We start from the raw sequence: 22,197 nt of genomic DNA on the forward strand, positions 1-22,197 counted from the left end.
CTTTAGCCCAACGGGTAACCTTCAAAATAGGCTGCTTGGCCCTTCATGGAAAAAGCCCCAAGTTTATAAACCATCTCATAAAGAAACACGAACCGGTTCGTAATCTTCGCTCTGCCCACCTGTCCCTCCTTACCACGCCCCTTTTCAATAAGAAACGCCTCGGTGGATGCCGATTTGCCTAGTGGGCCCCAAGGATCTGGAACTCGCTCCCCTTATCTCTTCGGAGCTGCACTAATCTAATGGATTTTAGGGGCACTTTGAAGACCTGGTTGTTCAAACAAGCACACGGCTAGGATACTGCTTACCATCCTCACTCTTCTCTAGCGCCATGAAACCTCTGGGTGCCCGTACGCTTTACAAATTGCGAATAACATAACATAACATACTAGTGGGCTGCAGCACTGACCGTGCCACCCACATATGCAGCCTGAAATCATGTCTCAGGCCTGCCACTGCAGTGCCTGTGTGTGAAGTTTACTGCCACATCGACTTGACATTTAAAGCTACTTGCCAAGCCTAAAACTTTTTATTACATATAAATCGCCCCTAAGGAAGGCCCTTGGTAACCCAAAGGGCAGGACGCTATACTTCTCTGTTTTACATGTCCTGGTAGTGACAAACAGCTAAATTACTTTTTCACTGCTGTAAGGCCTACTCCTCTCATTGGCTAGAACTGGGAATTCCTCAGAATACCTTTAAGCTGTAATTCCTGATTGAAAAGGAGTAGCCTTTTCATGTTTTATATCTTTGCAATGGTAATGAGAAATCCTCTTTACTGGTAAAGTCGGATTTAACATTACTATTTTAGAAAGTGGACTTTTCTCTGCTTGTACTGCTCTTTGTGCCTTACAGCCTGTCTCTAGTACACTTCAGGGCTAGGTGACCGACCCCTTTGTGTATTCCTTCTAGAGAGCCACAGACACTGCAAGGGTTGGGTGTGATTTAGCACTTATCTGCATCCATCTGCATCCTGATGAGTCTTTCTGGGCAGATGGGAGGAAGGGACCCACTCTTACCCTTCAGAGGGTAGTAGACTGACCACATACAAAGGAATGATTACTCCCTTTGGTAGTCTGGAGTGAGTGCTGGGATTGAAAGAGATACCGGTGCACGTCAAAACCACTCTATTGCATCTTTACATTGAAAGTGTAATCTAGAATTTCTTCAGTGCACTTGTCTGTGTTCCATTAAATGTCTAATTAAATGCCAATAGATTTTCATGATGGACCTACCATGTAATCTTATCCAGTGTTTTCTTTATATATTTTTTCCAACAGGTGACATAAATAAAGTAATGAACAAAAAAGGTGAAAGCATTAAACATCACTTGTGTAGGAAGTGATGTAAAAACAGTACACCTCAAAATTTCTTCCCTTGAAGGCTAATGCCTCGCCAAAGTCTTTTTCTACAGCAGAAAACCCAAACTGCCCAATGAGGTCTGTACTTGGCCCTTAGGGATCACCTGATATACATTGACAAAATGACACACTGAAGCAAGTCTGATAAGGTTCTCACTACGAAAGAAGAGCTAACCTGGATCAGAAAGAACACACAGAAGAGAAACCGTATGAATATCTAGAAAGTGGCAACACATTTATTAGGGAGAGAAAGAGCAAGTGCAACATCAGAAAATCATACTGGAGAAGAACCATATTGATGGACTGACTGTGGAAAAGTTTTCTTTGCAATGAAAGACCTAATGCAGCATCAGAGTGTCCACGTAGAGGAGAAACCATATAAATGTACAGAGTGTGACAAAGCATTTATAATAAATAGAAAGCTAAAGCTCTATCAGAAAATCCAAACTGGGGAGAAACCATATAAATGTACAGAATGTGACAAAGCATTCATTAAAAAGTCACATCTAATGGTACATCAGAAAGTCCACACTGGGGAGAAAGCATATCAATGTACAGAATGTGAAAAAGCATTTACAACAATTGTACAGCTAAAGCGACATCAGAAAATCCACACGGGAGAGAAACCATATAAATGTACAGAATGTGACAAAGCATTTATAACAATCGGACAGCTAAAACAACATCTGAAATTCCACACTGGCGAGAAACCATATAAATGTACAGAATGTGACAAAGCATTTATAACAATTGGACAGCTAAAACAACATCTGAAATTCCATACTGGGGAGAAACCATATACATGTACAGAATGTGGCAAAGCATTTGTAACAAATGGAGAGCTAAACCGACATCAGAAAATCCACACTGGAGAGAGATCATATCATTGTACAGAATGTGACAAATCATTTAAAACAAATGGAGAGCTAAAGCAACATCAGAATATCCACACTGGGGAGAAACCATATCAATGTACAGAGTGTGACAAATCATTTAAAAGAAATGGAGAGCTAAAGCTACATCAGAAAATCCACACTGGGGAGAAACCATATCAATGTACAGAATGTGACAAAGCATTCATTAGAAAGTCGCATCTAATGGAACATCAGAAAGTCCACACTGGGGAGAAAGCATATCAATGTACAGAATGTGAAAAAGCATTTAAAACAATTGTACAGCTAAAGCGACATCATAAAATCCACACTGGGGAGAAACCATATCCGTGTACAGAGTGTGACAAAGCATTTATTACAAGGTCACGTCTAATGGAACATCAGAAAGTCCACACTGGGGAGAAAGCATATCAATGTACAGAATGTGAAAAAGCATTTATAACAATTGTACAGCTAAAGCGACATCATAAAATCCACACCGGGGAGAAACCATATCAATGTACAGAGTGTGACAAATCATTTAAAAGAAATGGAGAGCTAAAGCTACATCAGAAATTCCACACTGGGGAGAAACCATATCAATGTACAGAGTGTGACAAAGCATTTAGAACCAATCAACAGCTGAAGCGACATCTAAAGGTCCACACTGGGGAGAAAGCATATCAATGTACAGAATGTGAAAAAGCATTTACAACAATTGTACAGCTAAAGCGACATCATAAAATCCACACTGGGGAGAAACCATATCAGTGTACAGAGTGTGACAAAGCATTTATTACAAGGTCACATCTAATGGAACATCAGAAAGTCCACACTGGGGAGAAAGCATATCAATGTACAGAATGTGAAAAAGCATTTATATCAATTGTACAGCTAAAGCGACATCTTAAAATCCACACTTGGGAGAAACCATATCAATGTACAGAGTGTGACAAATCATTTAAAAGAAATGGAGACCTAAAGCTACATCAGAAATTCCACACTGGGGAGAAACCATATCAATGTACAGAGTGTGATAAAGCATTTATAAGAAATGGAGACCTAAAGCTACATCAAAAAATCCACACTGGGGAGAAACCATATCAATGTACAGAATGTGACAAAGCATTCATTAGAAAGTCACATCTAATGGAACATCAGAAAGTCCACACTGGGGAGAAAGCATATCCATGTACAGAGTGTGACAAATCATTTAAAAGAAATGGAGAGCTAAAGCTACATCAGAAATTCCACACTGGGGAGAAACCATATCAATGTACAGAGTGTGACAAAGCATTTATAACCAATCAACAGCTGAAGCGACATCTAAAGGTCCACACTGGGGAGAAAGCATATCAATGTACAGAATGTGAAAAAGCATTTAAAACAATTGTACAGCTAAAGCGACATCATAAAATCCACACTGGGGAGAAACCCTATCAATGTACAGAGTGTGACAAATCATTTATAAGAAACGGCGAGCTAAAGCTACATCAGAAAATCCACATGGGGAGAAACCATATCAATGTACAGAACGTGACAAATCATTCATTAGAAAGTCACATCTAATGGAACATCAGAAAGTCCACACTGGGGAGAAAGCATATCCATGTACAGAATGTGAAAAAGCATTTAAAACAATTGTACACCTAAAGCAACATCATAAAATCCACACTGGGGAGAAACCATATCCATGTACAGAATGTGACAAAGCATTTATAACCATTGTACAGCTAAAGCAACATCAGAAAATCCACACTGGGGAGAAACCATATAAATGTACAGAATGTGACAAAGCATTTATAACGATTGGACAGCTAAAACAACATCTGAAATTCCACACTGGGGAGAAACCATATAAATGTACAGAATGTGGCAAAGCATTTATAACCAATCGACAGCTGAAGCAACATCAAAAGGTCCAAACTGGGGAGAAATCATATCAATGTACAGAATGTGACAAAGCATTTATAATCCATGGAGAGGTGAAGCAACATTAGAAAATCCCCACCAGAGAGAGATCATTCAACTGCACTGAATGCGAGAAGGCATTTATTAGAAAGTTGCATCTTATGCAACATCAGATAGTCCACGTGAGAGAGAAACCCTATGAATGTGCATAATGCAACAAGACATGTATTACTAGGCAAAGACGAATACTACATTAGAAATTCCACACTGGTGAGAAACGATATGGCTGTACTGAATGTGACTTTGCAGTTATTACAAAGCAAAGTTTAAAAATACATCCGAATGTTCACACATGAAAGAAACCATATAATTGTACAAAATGTGACATAGCATTTATTCCAAATGGAGGGTGACCATTCAACTGCACCGCATGTGACAAGGTATTTATTATAAAGGGAGAGTTAAAGCAATATCGGCATCCACACTGGGCAGAAACCACATGAATTTATAGAATGTAACAAGGGATTTATTGCAAAGCAAAATGTAATACAAGATCAGGAAGTTAACACAGGGGAGAAAACATATGTATGTACTGAATACCACAATGCATTCATTATAAATGGAAAACTTAAGCGACATCCGAAAATCTACATGGCAAGAAACCCAATGTATGTACAGAGTTTAATAAAGTCTTCCACAGGAAGAATAAGCTAATTCAGCATATACAAATCCACATTAGGGAGAAACCCTATTAATGAATAGAATATGACAAGGGATCGATTACAAAACAAAATGTAATATATCAGAATGTTCACACAGGAGAGAAACTCAATAAATGTATTGAATGTGACCATGCATTCATAAATGGAGAGCTAACTCAGCATCAAAAGTCAACCCTGAAGACCGCACTGAATTTAGCAAGGTATTTATTGACGAGGGAGAGTTAAAACCGCATCAGAAAGTCCCCACTGAGAAAAATCTATATAAATCTACAGACTGAATCAATCAATGGTTATTGAGCGCGGCAAATCATCAGTGAGGTTCTCAAAGGCGCTGGGGTGAGGAGTTGCAGCCAGGTAGGAGTAAGAGCGACCTCCGTTCCTGGTGCCTTAGACTCAGGGAGTTTAAGCTAGGAAGAGGGAGGCGGAATGCAGGTGTCTGGTAGGGAGCCATCAAAAGATCTTGTGGCGCATGCGCATTGTGAGAAAACCGATGGAGATCATGTTGATTTGTTTCTTCATAGAGAGCTTGTCCAGGACAATGCTGGCGTCATGGGCATGGTCGGTAGGGGAGGGGAAGAAGCCAGGTTCTGCTGACCACCATGCGTTGCTTCAAGGAGATGCATGGTTACTGAAGATGAGGATTTCTGTCTTGTCCGTGTTCAGTTTTAGACAGTTGTGCTTCATCCAGTCGGTGATGTTGGCCGTGCACCTATGTAAGTTGTCTCTGTAGGTAGTGAGGTGGGTCTAGTCGGTGTAGAAGATGACCTTCAGCCCATGCAAACTGACAATGTTGGCTAGGGGTGTCATGTAAGTGTAGGAGAAGGGGGGCTAGACTAACGGAGGATCCTTGTGAGGTGCTGCAGATGTTGTCCTTGGGTTCAGGAGTTGGGCGGGAGTCTGAGTTTTTCTAGTGAGGTAGGAGGTGATCCATTTGAGGGCATTTCCTTGGATTCTGATATGGTGGAGCTTGTCGATCAGGATTTGGTGGGAGACCATGTTGAAGGCAGCTGAGAGGTCAAGGAAGATGAGGGCTGCAGTCTCACTGAGGTCCAGGAGGGCTCTGATGTCATCTATGGCTGCTATCAGGGCAGTCTCTGTGCTTTGATTGGCTCGGAAGCCAAACTGGGAGGAGTTGAGGAGGTTGTTGTGCTCCGACTTTGGCCGGGAATGAGAGCAGGGGTATCAGTCAGGAAATCTTCAGCTGCTCTAGGTCTGCTGAAGGTTTCTTCAGGAGGGGTTTCACTTCTGCGTGTTACCACTCTTCCGGGAAGGAGGCCATGGCGATGGATCTGTTCAGTGGTTTTGTGAGCTCTAAGCTGATCGCCTTGCTCCTGATGTTAAAGATAAGGTGGGGCATGGATCAGTGGGTACCCCAGAGTGCATCGACTTCATTATAGAGGTGGTGTCTTGTGCGATGAGGAGGTCCCAGGAAGCGGCGGGAGGTTGGAGTTAGTGTCAGTGGGTGTGAGGAGGTCGAGGCTCTCACTTGCGGAGAGCTGAGATTCAAAGTCCCTGTAGATGCCGGCGATCTTCTAATGGAAGTAATCAGCAAGCATGTCGCACAGATCCCAGAAGGGAGTTATGGTATTCTCAGTGGACGCAGGGTTGCTGAATTCCCTAACTATGGCAAAGAGCTCATTGCTGTGGTTTGAGCTGAGCTCTATGCAGCATGTGACGGCACTCTTCGCTTCTTTAAGGAGAAGGTGGTAGTGGTTGATCAATGTCCTGAAGGTGGTGTAGTGCACTGGATCCTTACTAGTAATCCATCTTCTTTCTAGCCAACAACAGTCTCATAGAGAGGTCTAAAGTTCCGGGGTGTAAACAAGTTGACACACTTTGCGGATTCTCTGATCTTGTTCGGCTCGGTGGAGGTGACTTAGTCGGTGATCCAGTCTGTGAAGTTCCTGATGGCTTTTTTAAGGTCTGGAGCTGTGTCCGGTCAGTTGGCATGGAGAGTGTTGTTCCAGTTCTCGTCTGAGACAGTTTTCAAGTTGCGCTGAGGTGTACTGGGTGGTTTGGCTTTGGTTTCTGTAGCGTTGTGCCCTGTGATGATGAAGTGGACAATGGAGTGGTCGGTCCAGGTGAGTTCTGTGACATGGTGGTACTTGATTGTTTCACGGGAGATGAAGATGGAGTCACGTGTGTGCCCTACGATGCGTGTTGGGTTGATGATGAGTTGGATGAGGCCGATGTTGTTCATGCTTTCTATTAGGTTGTCAGTGCTGGCATCGCTAAGGTCTTCCATGTGGAAGTTGAGATCTGCTAAGAATATATAATGTTCGGGGGCAATGGTGAGTTGGGTGATGAAGCAAGGGATGGCTTTGCAAAACTCGGGGCGAGTTCCTGGAGAATGTGACAAAGTGTTCTTAATGAAGTTACCATATGAATGTACAGAAAGTGACAAGGCATTTATCAGAAGGGCACCGCACAGCCAATGTACCATAGGAAAGTCCACCATGGGGAGGAACCATAAAGGGCCAAGGGTATGCCCAGACGTGGGTCCCGGGCTCACTGTGCACTGGATTCAAGCTGACTGATGAGGGGTGATACCCCAAAACCTGTCCCAGGATGCTTGTTTCTGGTCCAGGGAGGACCTGGCTTTGCAGTTCGAGCTGGACTGTTCCCATGAGGACCAGGGCCAATGGTTTGCATATGGCAGGGTCTAAACTGGCGTTGCATGGTGAGCAAAAGAACAATGGATTTAAACAAGATCTCTTGACTGGGGGTGAATGTTTGATTTATTCCAAATTCCGTCTCTCATTTGTGCTTCTTTTGGTTACGTATATAAGCACAATGCAAATTTTAAACCAGCAACAAAACGCAAGAGACATTGTATCAATTTTATCAACTCTATGCCTGCATACTTAGATTGAGGTGGTCTGTGATGTCACTGCTGGTTGTGGTGACGGGATAACACATCCAGTGATGTGTCCTGTTAACAAAGCTGACTCATAGTCACTAAGCAGCTTGACAAAGCCCGGTTCCTGTTCTAGAGTCTACTATTATATTGTCATGACAAAGGCAATCGCTCTATACCACGCTCCTCTCCGACTGGGCTCCCACCAAGTAACAATGATAAAAAACATAATACTACTGAACTGTATGGGCCAATTTGGTGACCAAAGAGCCACATTGGGAAGTATACAAAAATAAATCCTCAGCCCTTGAATGGACAGAAGGGGCAATTGATAGGTCAGTGTGTCACCCTCCTGAAGACATCAATACTTGGATAGAGGCTATAAAAAAACTGGTCGCTTCGCTTTACTTGTTCATGAAAGGCTAACTGTTAATTCCACGGTGATCAAGGTTTCAATCAAGCAGGATTTATAAAGCACGGCTAATCGCACAATAGGTTATCCAGGTGCTTGCAGGTCCTGAAGGCTTATTCGAACAGCCAGGTCTTGAGGGCTTTTGCAGGGTTATCCTCAAACTTTTTGCTTCTTCCTCCTATTTTTTCCTGACCTGTTGTTGTTGGTTTTAGGACTCTGGGCACTTTACCACTGCTAATCAGTGCAAAAGTGCATATGCTCTCTGTGTAAATTGGTATTATGATTGATTTTCACTTATTGGCATATTTTGATTTACTGGTCAGTCCCTAGAAAGTGCACTGGGTGTGCCGGGGCTGGTAAATCAAATACTACTAGAGGGCATGCAGCACTGATTGTGCCACCCACATGAGTAGCCCTAAAAAGATGTCTCAGGCCTGCCACTGCATTGCCTGTGTACAGTTTGCTAACTGCCATGTCGATTTGGCAAGTGCACACACTTGCCAGGTCCTAACCTTCCCTTATGGTAGGCCCAAAGTACCCCCCTGGGCAGGGTGCAGTGTATGTGAAAGGTAGGACATGTTCTTATGTGTGCAACATGTCCTTATAGTGAAATACTGCCAATTTTGTTTTTCACTATTGAAAGGCTATCTTGCCCCATAGGACAGAATGGGGAATGCTCGGTAACATGTTACAAGCATATCTTCCCATAGGATAAGATGGAAAATTAACCTTTAGGCTCTCTGAACTTAGAATTTAATAACACATCTTTTATTAAAGATGGTTTTAAAATTGTGTATTGACTGTCTGGTTTTGGAGTGACAGGGGCTGGGGAAGTGCATTCTCTCAGACAGCCACCGGGGGGGGGGGGTTAATGTGTGTCCTGCCTTTCCTGAATGAGTCGGGTCTGGGCTGAATAGACCTGGGCTGCAGTCAGAGTAGGGGGAGGAGTTCTCACTAGCACCGGAGTAGGCCCGGTCTGCATTTAGAGTGGTGGGAGATGATTCCCCTTGCACCTGAATAGGACCTGTCTGCCTTACACAATGCTGTCGCCACCTCCTGCCAGGCAGCTGCACCAGAGAGGACAGAACTGGTTTGGACTGGGCTCGGAGACCCTTGCGCAAAGAGGACAAAGACATTCTGGGGTATAAGTATTAGACCTAAAACCCCTGAATTTTAGACTACTTCTAGTATCAAGAGGATCCTTTGCCAAGGAGAAGAGCTGGAGAAACTGAGGGGGAAGTACTGCTCTTACTGTGTGTCTGAGGTTGGCCTGCAGCTACTATTTTCTGCCAAGGAAAGGAGAAGGAGTTTGCTGTGTGCTGTATCCCCTGCTTGAGGAAAGTCTCCAAGGGCTTGAGTAGAGCTTGCCTCCTGTTTTGAAGTCTCAGGAACACAAAGACTTCACCTCCAGCTCTCCTGAACTTCCTTGCTGGGAGTTCTGGCCTGCCAAGAGGTGCCTGAGAGTCTTGGGCCTCTGGAGGTTGTTTCTGCTGTCGGGAGCTGGAAAAGCAGCGCAACGACAAGGAAATCAATGCATCGCTCTTTTTTTGACAGTTTTTCCCAACCCAATGCCTTGGTGCGAGAAGAATCTCCCCGCATCGCCACACCACTGCCGAAACCAACGCAGCACTTGTCACCGCGGCAAGAATCAACACATTGAGGGATTGCAGCTGAAAAGGTCAATGCAGCTCCTCACTGCCGCTGCATCGTTCGCCGATGCATCCCGGATTTCCATGCATCGCCCCTGTGTGGCAAGTTTTTCCCCACGCATCACCTGCAGATCGGAGTCATCTCAGAATCGATGCATCGCTTCCCCCTACAGACCGGACCCGACGTATTGCTCCCCTGTGTACAGCGGAACTGTCGCATCGCATCCACGAAGGTCTAAGGAACAACGCATCTCTTTGCTGTACGACGCTTCTCATCGCTGCGGCTGTTTGGCTTGGTGAATTTTGTCGCAACAGCAGGTATGTTGCAAGAAATCACACATCCATATTTTTCTATGGACTCAGTTGCTAAAACCTTTTGAAAGTAATTTTCTTAAAACTTGGATGTTGGATTTTTGTAATTTTGGTCTTGTAAAGTTTAGATAAAGATGCTTTATTTTTCTAAACCAGTGTGGTATCCATTTGTGGTGTTATCACTGTGTTACCATGAGTGTTGGTACAAATACTTTACACATTGCCTTTGGGATAAGCCTGTCTGCTCGTGCCAAGCGGGTGTGCAAGGGTTATCTGAAGTGTATATCCCCTTACCCTGACTAGAAGTAAGGGTCCCTATTTGGACAAAGGTACCTACCTCTGCCAACTAGAGACCCCTGTTTCTAACAAGGGCGATTCGGAGTTCCAGAGTGATAATAATGATAATAAATGTAATTTGTAGAGTGCACGGCTACCTCAACAGAGGTGTCCCGGTGCTAGATTGCAGATTTGAGGTTAACAAGTGGGTCAATCCAAGGCAGGTTAAAGAGCCAAGTTTTTAGTGCCTTCCTTTAGGCCTTTTCTGACTCCATCTTGCGGAGGTGAAGGGGCATAGCTTTCCAGAGTTTTGCAGTTTTCACTGTGAATGCTCTGCCACCTATCCTGGACTTAAGGAAGCGAGGAACCCTGAGCAGTCGCAGGTGGTTTGATCTCAGGGCCTGGTCTTGCTGGTATATTTGCAATCTCTGCCTCAGATAACCAGGGCCCTCCAAGTGTTCTTTGAAAGAGCACACCAGCTGAGTGTAGGAGACTACTCTCACACCCCATGTCTCAACCAGGGTCGCTAAGGAGCCACGTATACATTGAAAAGTATCGGGCTCAGCGCTGAACACCGGGGTATCCCGCAAACAAGGGATTTCTGGGAGGAGGCATAAGGGCGTCGGAATACTTGTTGTTAGAGATTCTCCATGAACGACTGGAGACAGGACAGAGCAGTACCCCTAACTCGCACCTGTCTCAGTCTCTCCAATAGAATAGGCTGGACCACAGTGTCGTAAGTTGTGGACAGGTCCAGTATAGCTGAGGTGCCCTGACCCCCAGATTCGCACACAGTTTCAGAGACTTCAAGAAGTGCGGACTCCGGTTTGTACCCCGTTCTAAAACCCCGATTGCAAATCATGAAAGTAAAGCAGTTGTCCAATTCAAGAAATTCAGCCAGTTGCTTCTGGACCTCCTTCTCCAGAATTTTCGCTGGAGCTGGCAGTAGGAATATGGGCCTAAAATTCTTGTGTTCTGCTGGATCCACATCTGGTTTCTTAAGTAGAGGCAGCAAGGATGCTTTTTTTCCAGGCAGCTGGATAAATGCCAGTTGTCATGGAAGAGTTCCAGATCTGGTTCTGAAGCAGATTGAGCCAAGGGGCCAGTAGTTTGAAGAACTGAGCCGGGCAAGGATCTCCCGGAGAACCAAACTTACGCCTGTGCAACTCCCTGAGTGACTCCTTGGGCGGAATTCAGACCAGGTTAGACTTGGCACATGGGAGGACGTTGACAGAGGAAAGGCATTTGAATCTTTTCCTCAAAGTAGTCTGAAAGGTCAGCACAGAGGGTAGAAGATGGCATTACTGTACTGTCCAGAGCAGTGGGAGTAGTAAAGCTTTGGACAATTTTAAACAATTCTTTGACCGAGTTGTCAGATTGTTTGATTTGGTTAGAGAAATATTCTCTCATAGTACTGCGCTTAAGCCTATGGAATTTTTTAAATGCCTTTGTGTTGAGGCATTTAGCCACTGGATCATAGGATTTTCTCCAGGAACGTTCACATTTTTTGCAGAAACTTTTCTATGTAATTCTGTGGAGAACCAGGTGGCTGAGGGTTTCCTTCTTGAAGACGTCACCGACTTAAGTTGGGGCGACACTGTCTAAGGCGGAGGTGACCCAGCAATTGAAGCTGGATACGTCACTGTCGGGATCACCCGTTCGCTGGGGCAGAGCATCTTAGAGTGCCGATTCCATAGCTTCTGGGGTGACCCTCCTCCAGTTTCTCCTCCCGTCAGGAATCGACCAGGAGTTAGACCGATTGGATTCAAGCCAGAAATGGAACGATACCAGAAAATGGTCCGTCCAGGTCAGGAGTACTGGTGCCTCCACTTTAAGGTTAGGATTGTTGGAAAAAATAAGGTCAAGCATGTGGCCTGCCGTATGCGTAGGGGTGGTCACCCATTGCGTTCGATTTACACCCTCTGGAGTTTCCTACAGCAATAATGCCTTGGGAAATTTTTTCACTAACCACATGGATGTTGTGTAGCCAGCACAGTTAGATTGGTGTACTTCAGAGAGAGTTAAGCGACAATGTCACGGAGCTGTAACAGGTGGCAGGATGGGCTGTCAGGAGGTCTATATACCAACATTACGGCCAGCGAGGAGGAGGAGGGTGAGATTCTGACACAGGTCAGAGCCTCAGTGTGCTCCATTCTCCTACTGGAGATCTCCCAAACATCCCTCAGGATAACAGCCATACCCCCTCCTATCTTGTTGCCACCACAATTGGTACAAGTAATCCGAAAGCCGCCGGGTATCGCCAGCATCCGGTCATGGTCAGTGCCCTCCCTCGGCCAGGTTTCTGATAGAAACATAAGATCCCAGGAGTTTGACTCCAGGGAGAGCCAAATGTCTTCTGCGTGTTTGGGTGAAGATCTACAGTTGATCAAACAGGCCTTGATATTAATTCTATTGGCTAAGGGGGGTACCAGAGGGTGCTTCGACGTGGTCATACTGCCACTCGCCCTACCTCCGCTAACCACCGACTGTGCCTGTGCTGCAGCAATACTCAGAGGCGCTCGTCCCCAGGTCTATCTTGCCCTTACCTGGACAAGCCGCTTTAGCCATGCTTAGAAGCTGATCTCCAGACCAGGCAATACGGGTCAAGGTTGAAAATCGGGCAGCATGGCTGGCGCTGGCCACGGACGGGTGCAGACAGGCTTGCCTTTGGCGTGGCTGCATCACGTCCGCGTCGCGGCTCCTATTAAATAGGGGGTTGGGTCAGGTCGGCCGGTTGACAACTAGACCGCGCCCCTCAAAATGCTGCCCAACAATGTCCCCAAAGGGACAAGGGAAGTGAGGTGATGGTCCGGAGGAGTGTGGGAGGCTGTTTCAGGTCTTTGCTGTAATGTGGAAGGAGGGTCCTTCACTTCTGCTTGGGTGGATGCAGGGAGTATGGGTAAGTGAAAGGGAGGCAGAGCGTAGTCTTCTCGACGGTTGGTGCAAGTTCAGGCAGTGGTTAATGTATATAGGTCCTTGGTTTTGTAGAGCCTTGTGTGCGTGAGTCAGCAGCTTGATTTGTCATCTCTTCCGTACAGGGAACCAGTGGAGTTGCCTGAGGTGGTTTGTGATGTGGGTTTGTCGGGAAAGGCAGAGGATGAGTCTGGCTGTGGCATTTGGTTTGGTTTGAAGTCTCTGTAGGAGGTGTGCAACAATTCCTATGTATAGGGTGTTGCCATAGTCCAGTCGGCTGGTGATGAGGGCCTGTATCACGGTGCATCTTGCGTGAAGGGGCAGCCACTTGAACATCTTCTGTATATGCATAGAGTGTTGAAGCAGGCAGAGGAGGTGGCGTTTATCTGTGATTTCATGGTGAGATGATTCCAAGGTTTCTGGCGTGGTCGGAAGCAGTGGGTGCGGGTCCTATGTCTGATGGCCACCAGGAGTCATTTCATGTGTTGCTGCTGTTTCCAAAGATTAGTACTTCTGTCTCGTCTGTGTTTAGCTGCAGGCAGTTTTTCTTCATCCAGTCAGCGATGTTTGTCATACATCTGTGGAAGTTGGTTCTGGTGGTGGTAGGTACATCGGTGAGTGTGAGGATGAGTTGGGTGTCGTCTGCGTAGTAAATTATGTTGCGACCATGGGATCTGACAATGTTGACCAGCGGGGTCATATATGCGTTGAAGAGCGTGGGGCTGAAGGATGAGCCCAGGGGGACACTGCAGGTGACAGGCGGGAGGTGGGTAAGGAGGTGTTCCAAGTGAGTGCGCCTCCTTGGAAGCTGATGTGGTGGAATCTTTCGATCAGTGTGTGGTGGGATATGGTGTCAAAGGCTGCTGAGAGGTCAAGGAGGATGAAAGCTGCTGTTTCTCCTTGGTCGAGGAGGGGTTAGATGTCGTCAGTGGCTGCGATCAGGACGGTTTCGTAGCTGTGATTGCTGTGGAAGCCGGATTGGGAGGCGTCGAGTAGCTGGTTCTGCTCCAGGTGAGCCATGAGTTGATTGTTGATGATCTTTCCCAGTACCTTCGCTGGGAATGGGAGCAGGGAGATTGGACAGTAATTTTTGAGTTCTCTGTGGTCGGCAGAGGGATGTTTGAGGCTTGCTCTCGTTCTTTAACATTTTTTAAAGAGGGAGGAACTCAACCAGTGTGAGAGTTAGAAAAGGTCTCCCCCCGCCCACAATTCACCAGCTACTAATCCTTGAATAATCACCCACAGTGTCAAGACATGTTATATATCTCATCGTTATGCAAGAAGGACAGTATTCTAACACTGCTGAAATATCTAACACTACAGAGCATCACTTGAGTCTGGGCATCAATATGATAGATGCCAGTTTAGCCCCCTGAGGCTAGACTGTAAAGCTCTGCTAAGGTTACTCATACAATGTGGGTAGGGGTTAGTTGGGAGGGCCGTGTGGGTGACTATCCCTAGAACACAGGTGACACAGGGTTTTGATGGTAGAAATACTTCTGATCAAATAATTCTGATTTGACAGAAAAGCTTAGCAGGAAGAAGGGGGGTCGAAATTGCAGACACAACACATATGACTAGGGCAAGCTCTGGATGTAAGGCTAGGCTGCTCGCCTGTAATGTGAGAGGGGTGAATGACCACCACAAGGCCCGACTGGTGACTGCATACCTCATTAGGCCTAAGGTGTATGTTTTCCATTAGTTCCGGAGGTGCATGCTTGTTATGTGGGGGTTAATCATTTCTCCAAAATCTGTAGCTCATACCTCCATTTCTTTTCCCCAGTCGCTACAGAAGTGGCTATATTGGTTAAACAAGACTTATGGTTCAGGCCTGTGGACACGTTCTGTGATGGAGAGGGCTGATGTGTGATTATATAGGGGTTGTTGGGTTTGGTACACATTACTTTGATCAGTACATATGGGCCGAACTTTGACATCCTGCTTTGTTTTTTTTTCCCACTGAAGTTAGAAACAGGCTTGTGGACGCTTCCCCCTCGCTTTGTAATATGTGGAAAATACTTTAATACTGCAAGCTAATTTGGATAGTACCGGCAGCAGGTCCAGGTGACACACCGAAGCGCAGGAAGATCTATGCCATGGGATATTATGCACCAGTGCAAACTGCTAGACTTGTACCAAGTTGAATGCCCTAATTCTAGAGTGTATACATTCCATAGTACATGGAATATCTTCCAGGATAGATTTCTGGTTAGGATCTAGAGATGAGATGGGCTGGGTTGAAATTATAACACATTTGCCTAGGACTCTGTCCGATCATTGTCCGGTTCTGATGGCTTTGAGCATCGCCAGCTATCTGGGGATATATAGAATGTAGCAGCTGTGACCATCTGAGCTGTCAGACCCAGTCTTGGATCAGAAAGTCGCCAAGTGATTTTAGTTTGAAATCTTTTTAATTGAAGTATTAACAAACAAGATGCAGTGAGACATCAGCCTGAGGGATAGGTCGGCAATTGTCGTTGTGCTTCGCAGAGCATCAAAATAACATAAAATAAGAACTCTCCTGCCTCCCTCCCTATCCCCCTTCCCGTCCCCTCCCCCGTTCCAGATGCCCGATCAATAAGGTGAAAACAGGCCCAGCACACCATAGCACATTCGAGTAGTGTTCAGCTTGCGTCTTGACTCAGTTCGGTAAGGCGGAGCAACCGTAGATATCTAGGGCAGGACAGCTTGCGAAATTCGGTACACAACAGGGAGACAAAGGGGCGCCACACATCAGCAAAGGAGACCCCATCCCTTTGAAGCAAAGAGGTAATGCGTTCCATGCTAAGAACATACCACAATCGGTGTAGCCATCCCTGTACATTAGGTATGTTGTCTGTGCCCCAGTGTGGTAATATATTTTGCAATGCCGCTCCTTGGGCTATACCCATTTGCCTACCTTTGCGAGACTTGAGGGGATAGGTAGTCTGTCAGACACCCCCAGGACCACATACTCAGGGAAGTGTAGGAGCGTGGTGTCGAAGTGGCTGTCAATCTCGTCCAGCAACTGTGTCCAATAGGTAGCAAGCGCAGGGCATTCCCATAGCAGGTGCAAGAGCGTGCCATCTTAATCACATCCCCTTTCCGGCAAGTGGCCGAGCGGTCCGGGTCACTCTTGTGAAGTCGAGAGGGTGTAAGGCACCAGTATGTCATGATCTTGGTGGCCGTTTCAATGCTATTCATGTTACGTGCTGAGTGTCTGGCTCAGTAGTAAATATTTGCCCACTCTTTGGGGGTCAGGGTCCAACCTAGCTCCACCTCCCACCGTCTTTGGCCTGCAGATTTGAGCAACTGTTTGGGGGCACAAAATATGGTAGAGTTCTGTGATAAGTCGCTTTGTGGAGTGTTTCGAAAGCAGCCAGCCAGAGGGACCTCTCCGCTCCCAGTGCGGATTTGCGGTTGCAGGACCCAGTGTCATATTTGCAAGTAATGGTAGCGCTCCGGTTCTGGCACATGGAATTCAGACTTAAAATCCTCAAAGGAGCGAGGGCCTTCGAAATCAAGAAAAAGCCTTACAGACCTGCGTCCTGTTGCGTCCCAGTTGCTAAACGCATCCCAATTAAGGCCCGGAAAGAAATCCTGATTTTTCGTGATGGGGGTGAGGGGAAAGTCATCAGGCCATTGCGGGTAGCTGTCACATCCCAGGCTTTCAGTGTGGCATGGGCCACAGGGGAGATCCCTTTCCTTGGGTGTGAGCACTTTTAAAATGAAACAAAGTTTCTCCTCAGGAGTATTCAAATGATGTTCACCTCAATCTTTGTTGATTAATCATTAAAGGTTTTATTCATCATTTTATCCATGGTATACGAGTTCTTCTGCCATCTTGTAATTTCAGATGCAGCAAGCGTTCATGATTAAATGCTTATAAACCCAATGCATTTCGGGTCCAACTTGACCCTTCTTCAGGGGTCTGCAATACATGAATAGCCATAATCGCTATAAGTATTTCATCAACTCATAAATACAAACTTATAGTTTCAACCTAGTAAGTCTGATTACATAGGAACATGTTAAATAGTTACCACAAGTTAATGCAATTTCTTCACTCACTCATGAAATCAAGTCTGTAAAGTTCCACTACATGAATATGATAAGACATGACACATTGTATAGTTAAACCCAAATGCGTAGTACTCAGCATGTTTTTAGGGAATGCCCCATATAATCTGTCTAAACACATATACAATGAAACAATGCTTAAAAACGTTCCCCAAACATAAGTGCAATATTCACAGAAAAACAATGTTCACAGAAAAACAAAAACGGAAGGTTACGTAGTAACCCCGTAAGAAATAATGGGCGCTACTGTGATTTTCACAATCATGAACATGAGCGCTGGAGCTGGGAAAAATGCCTGCTCATGTTTAAAAAACAGTATTCGTCATAATCTGCGGACATTCAAAGTTTCGTATGAAAGGGATATTTAACCGCTTTGCGGACGCAAATGCAATGTCCGCAGGACACAACGTATCTTTGAAAAGATACAGACAATCGAAATACGATATTAGTCAATGACTGAAATTCCAACAAATATGCGGATATGGAAGTGCTGTCGCTATTACGAAAGATTTTTTGAGGGAGCCCTTTAACTATAAAGAAGATTTAACTAAAAACGAATATCCTGATCGGGAGAACACGGGAAAAGTCTTCTCCGTTAGCCACTATTCTCACGGCTTTGCTTGTTTACGTAGCAAACGTGAATTTGAAAGCTGGAAATCTTAAAGCAACAGTGGTCTGACAAGTGCTAAAAGCCGCTATGAAACTACCTGGACCATAATGCTAGATTCTATGTTGGTTATAAAATGAAGTGCTTTTATGTCTATTCAGCGATAATATGTGAAACTGATTGCAAAAGAAAAGAAAAAAGGGAGGAACGCGATCGATGTCTATAAACTACCAATGTGCCCCGTTACGAATGTGCTAGACTAATTATATTTTTGTGCTAAGTATTTTTAGAATGGGACAAGAAATTAAATGCTACATGCAAGATTCTATCTGCTGGCTGCAAACAGGATTCCTTGGAGCATGTGTCCATCAATCTAAATTCGAACTATGCTGGAAATCGAATGTTTCAGGTTAATTGCACCACATGATCCATAATACATTTCACAATGGCATAATATATGGGTAAACCGAGTATGTTAGTCATATGTATAGAATGAACAAGAACCACAATAATTATTTTCTTTGACAAGAACATCCAAACAAAATCATTGTTTATGTTTGTATGTGAGTGAACCCATGAACATAAGTTCATAAAAAGCATGAAAGTTCAATCCGATCATTCATCCCGGGCCGTTGCATAGATTGCAATTTCTTGATCCAAAACAATTCAGCTTCTAATATTTGTTTTTGTGGATCCATAAAAGTACATGGCTGGACTACTTGCAAAATGGTGAATTTTAGTTGAGAGATTTGATGGTTGGATTCATTCTAATGAGCGGCCACTGTAGATTTCATATTTTTTTGCCGTATGTTACTTTTATGTTCGGTAATACGGACTTTTATTTTCCTTTCTGGAAGTCCAACATATGTTTTGCCACAGCGGCGCTTAGTTACATAAATTACGTTCTTAGTGTCACATGTGCTAGTATGTCGCAATGCAATTTTAGTGCCTTTCGTTGGATGAAAAAATTCATTACCCACCATCACATTGTTACAATGCGTGCAGTTCTCGCATCTTTGCATACCCTTAAATTTCTGATGTTTATCTTCTTTTTTGACAGAATATCCTTAATGTTTTTGCCACGCTTAAAAGCAAATGTAATTTTCTCATCATATTGATTGTGTAAATCGGGTTCATTTTATATCAGACTGCAATGTTTCATCATTATATTTTTGATTTTCTTTGCCTGTGTTGAATATTTTAATGTACAGATTGTTGATTTCTTTTTTGTATTGTCTGCTCCACGTAGTAATGATTCCCTATTCATTGTGCTTATGCCTTCAATGGATGTTTCAATGATTTCTTTGGGGTAACCTCTTTGGATGTATTTTTCTCCGAATTTCTTGATAGTTTCATTAGCTTCTTCTGGATGGGATGTAATGCGCTTTAATCTGATGAACTGTGAAAATGGTAGATTTTTTTTTAAAGATTCTGGATGAAAGCTCTGGTAATGTAAGCAACTGTCCCTGTCCGTAGTTTTGGTGAATACGTTAGTTTTTATGGTGATCTTGTCAATAGTAATAAAAACATCCAAGAAGGATATTTGTTTCTTCGCAATACTTGCTCTTATCATACATAATTGTCTACCATTTTCTAAGTGCACCAACCAAATAACATGTCTTTTGAGAAAATTGCACAAATCACAGCCGAAAAGGCTGAAACTTTGGTTTACTCCAATGAAGCAGCATCAGAAATGTATGGACTCATACATGAAGCCAGATCATTCAGTCCACAAGTGAACACAGCAGCACAACTTTTGAAGCAATTTGAATATATCAGTAAACGTGAAATAAACCAACGGTTACATGCGACCACACTGATTCATTATCATAAAACACAGCGCATTCCCGCGAGATCTAAGGATTGCACTAAAACCTATGCTCTGCAGGAACAATAAAACATTTCTGGAAAAATGGTATCAAATATTAAATAAATGTTCATTGAACCTCATCCTATTAATTGTTGAAGAACTAGCAAATATTTTGAAAGCTTTAAAAGAGGAATTATCATCAATAAAAAGAGAACTTGAGCAACATGACGATTTAACTGAACTTCTAGAAGACATCAACTAAAAACTTGAAAATTATGCTAAAGAAACACATGACAGATAGGTCAAAAAGTATCGGAGGGATACAATAGATTAGAAGAAGTTTATACTTGGGCTGAAGTTTATAATCAAAGAAGATGGAAGAAACCCAATAACGGACGCAGTTCATCACAAGAAAGCGTGGCCACAGAGGCGGATATAGCCCAAAATAGAGCTCCTCTACAGAATGAACCAGGCAACTCGCAACAAAAAGGAAAACATCAACACTCCACAAAAGCACAAAAAGCTTCTTTTTTAGTTACAAGTCCAGCGGCAAACAATGCCTCACAAACCGACAAACCCGGAGGGGGGAAAGAAACAGCAAGAAGAAATAGAAAAAAGAACAACCAGGAGTCAATCAAAGACAGTCTAGTCATTAATATCTCAAGCACCAAACTTACTCCAGCTCAAGAGAAATTGCTTAATAAAGGAACATCTTTTGTCCCCACCCAAAAAAGTGGCATTGGAGAAACAGAAATAGCCATTTTTAAATTTGTACGAACATTGAAATTAAGATATTTATTTGATGTGTTACAACCTACTCTCATGACATCTGAACCAAATGAATATAAAGAATTCAAAGTAAAAAGCACATTTTGTGCTCCTATTTCTCATAAAACTATTGACTCCTTTGAAAGGATGTTAGTATCAGAAATCAAGCAAATACATTTTGAAAGCAGTGCACAAAGTAATTTTTCCAAAGAGGATTGGAGTACATTACAAAGTTTGACAAGTAACAAGGATATCACTTTTCAAAAAGCAGATAAGGGAGGATCACTGGTCGTGATGGACACGATTTTCTATGAAAACAACGTAAGAACGCATGTAGAGGATAAAAGGGTCTATATGAAACTTGATCAAGATCCCACTAGCACTTTCCAAGAAATATTGAGAAAAATTCTAGATCAAGCATTAGAAATGGAATGGATTTCGAAAAAAACATACACATTTCCAGATAAGAACTGTCCCCGTCGACCGCACCTGTACATGCTTCCAAAAAAACACAAGAACTTACAGTCCCCTCCATTCAGGCCCATAGTATCAGCATGTGGGTCCATATTGGAACCAGTAGGACAATATATTGATTTCTTCTTACAACCGATGGTACAGAAATGGGAAACATATGTTAAAGACACTACAGCATTTCTACAAATTTTAAGATCAATTGAAAATCAAAACATGGATGATTGGTGGCTATGCACAGTAGATGTGACCGCCCTGTACACATCAATTCCTCACAACGAAGGTCTAGAAGCCTTAGAATGGAGTTTATTAAGGAATGATTGTGAAGGAGCCAACAAAATATTTTTAGTGGAATTGATGAATTACGCCTTGTATCACAGCTATTTTCAATGACAGGAAGACTTCTTTGCCTAATGTAATGTACGCAAATATCTATATTGCAAAATTTGAATACAATCACATTTTACAGAACCCAAGATGGAGTGATAACCTCATTACATTCAAAAGATACATTGATGACATATTCATCATCTGGAAAGGTGACTGTCAGAATCTTGAAGAGAACATCAAACAATTGAACGCACATCAAATTTACTCACAATATTGCAAAGAAACAAATATTCTTCTTGGATGTTCTTATTACCATTGACAAGAACACCAATAAAACTAACGTATTCACCAAAACTACGGACAGGAACAATTGCTTACATTACCAGAGCTTTCATCCAGAATCTTTAAAAAAACATCTACCATTTTCACAGTTCATCAGATTAAAGCGCATTACATCCCATCCAGAAGAAGCTAATGAAACTATCAAGAAATTCGGAGAAAAATATATCCAAAGAGGTTACCCCAAAGAAATCATTGAAACATCCATTGAACGCATAAGCACAATGAATAGGGAATCATTACTACGTGGATCAAACAATACAAAAAAGAAATCAACAATCTGTACATTAAAATATTCAACACAGGCAAAGAAAATCAAAAACATAACGATGAAACATTGGAGTCTGATACAAAAGGAACCCGATTTACAAAATCTATATGATGAGAAAATTACATTTGCTTTTAAGCGTGGCAAAAACATTAAGGATTGTCTGTCAAAAAAGAAAAAAGTAGATAAACAGAAATTCAAGTGTATGCAAAGATGCGAGAACTGCACGCATTGTAACAATGTGATGGTGGGTAATGAATTTT

At 43.4% G+C, this 22,197-nt stretch overlaps 1 pseudogene across 1 annotated transcript; it reads left to right on the forward strand.

The window, feature by feature from the left end:
- Positions 1 to 1,280: 1,280 nt before the first annotated feature.
- Positions 1,281 to 4,991, forward strand: LOC146822494 (uncharacterized; annotated as a pseudogene). The gene has a single exon (XR_014963318.1). The product of XR_014963318.1 is annotated as an uncharacterized LOC146822494 (transcript).
- Positions 4,992 to 22,197: the final 17,206 nt, after the last annotated feature.

This window comes from Triturus cristatus, chromosome 6 (genome assembly GCF_964204655.1).
Source record: "Triturus cristatus chromosome 6, aTriCri1.1, whole genome shotgun sequence".
Lineage (NCBI taxonomy): Eukaryota > Metazoa > Chordata > Amphibia > Caudata > Salamandridae > Triturus > Triturus cristatus.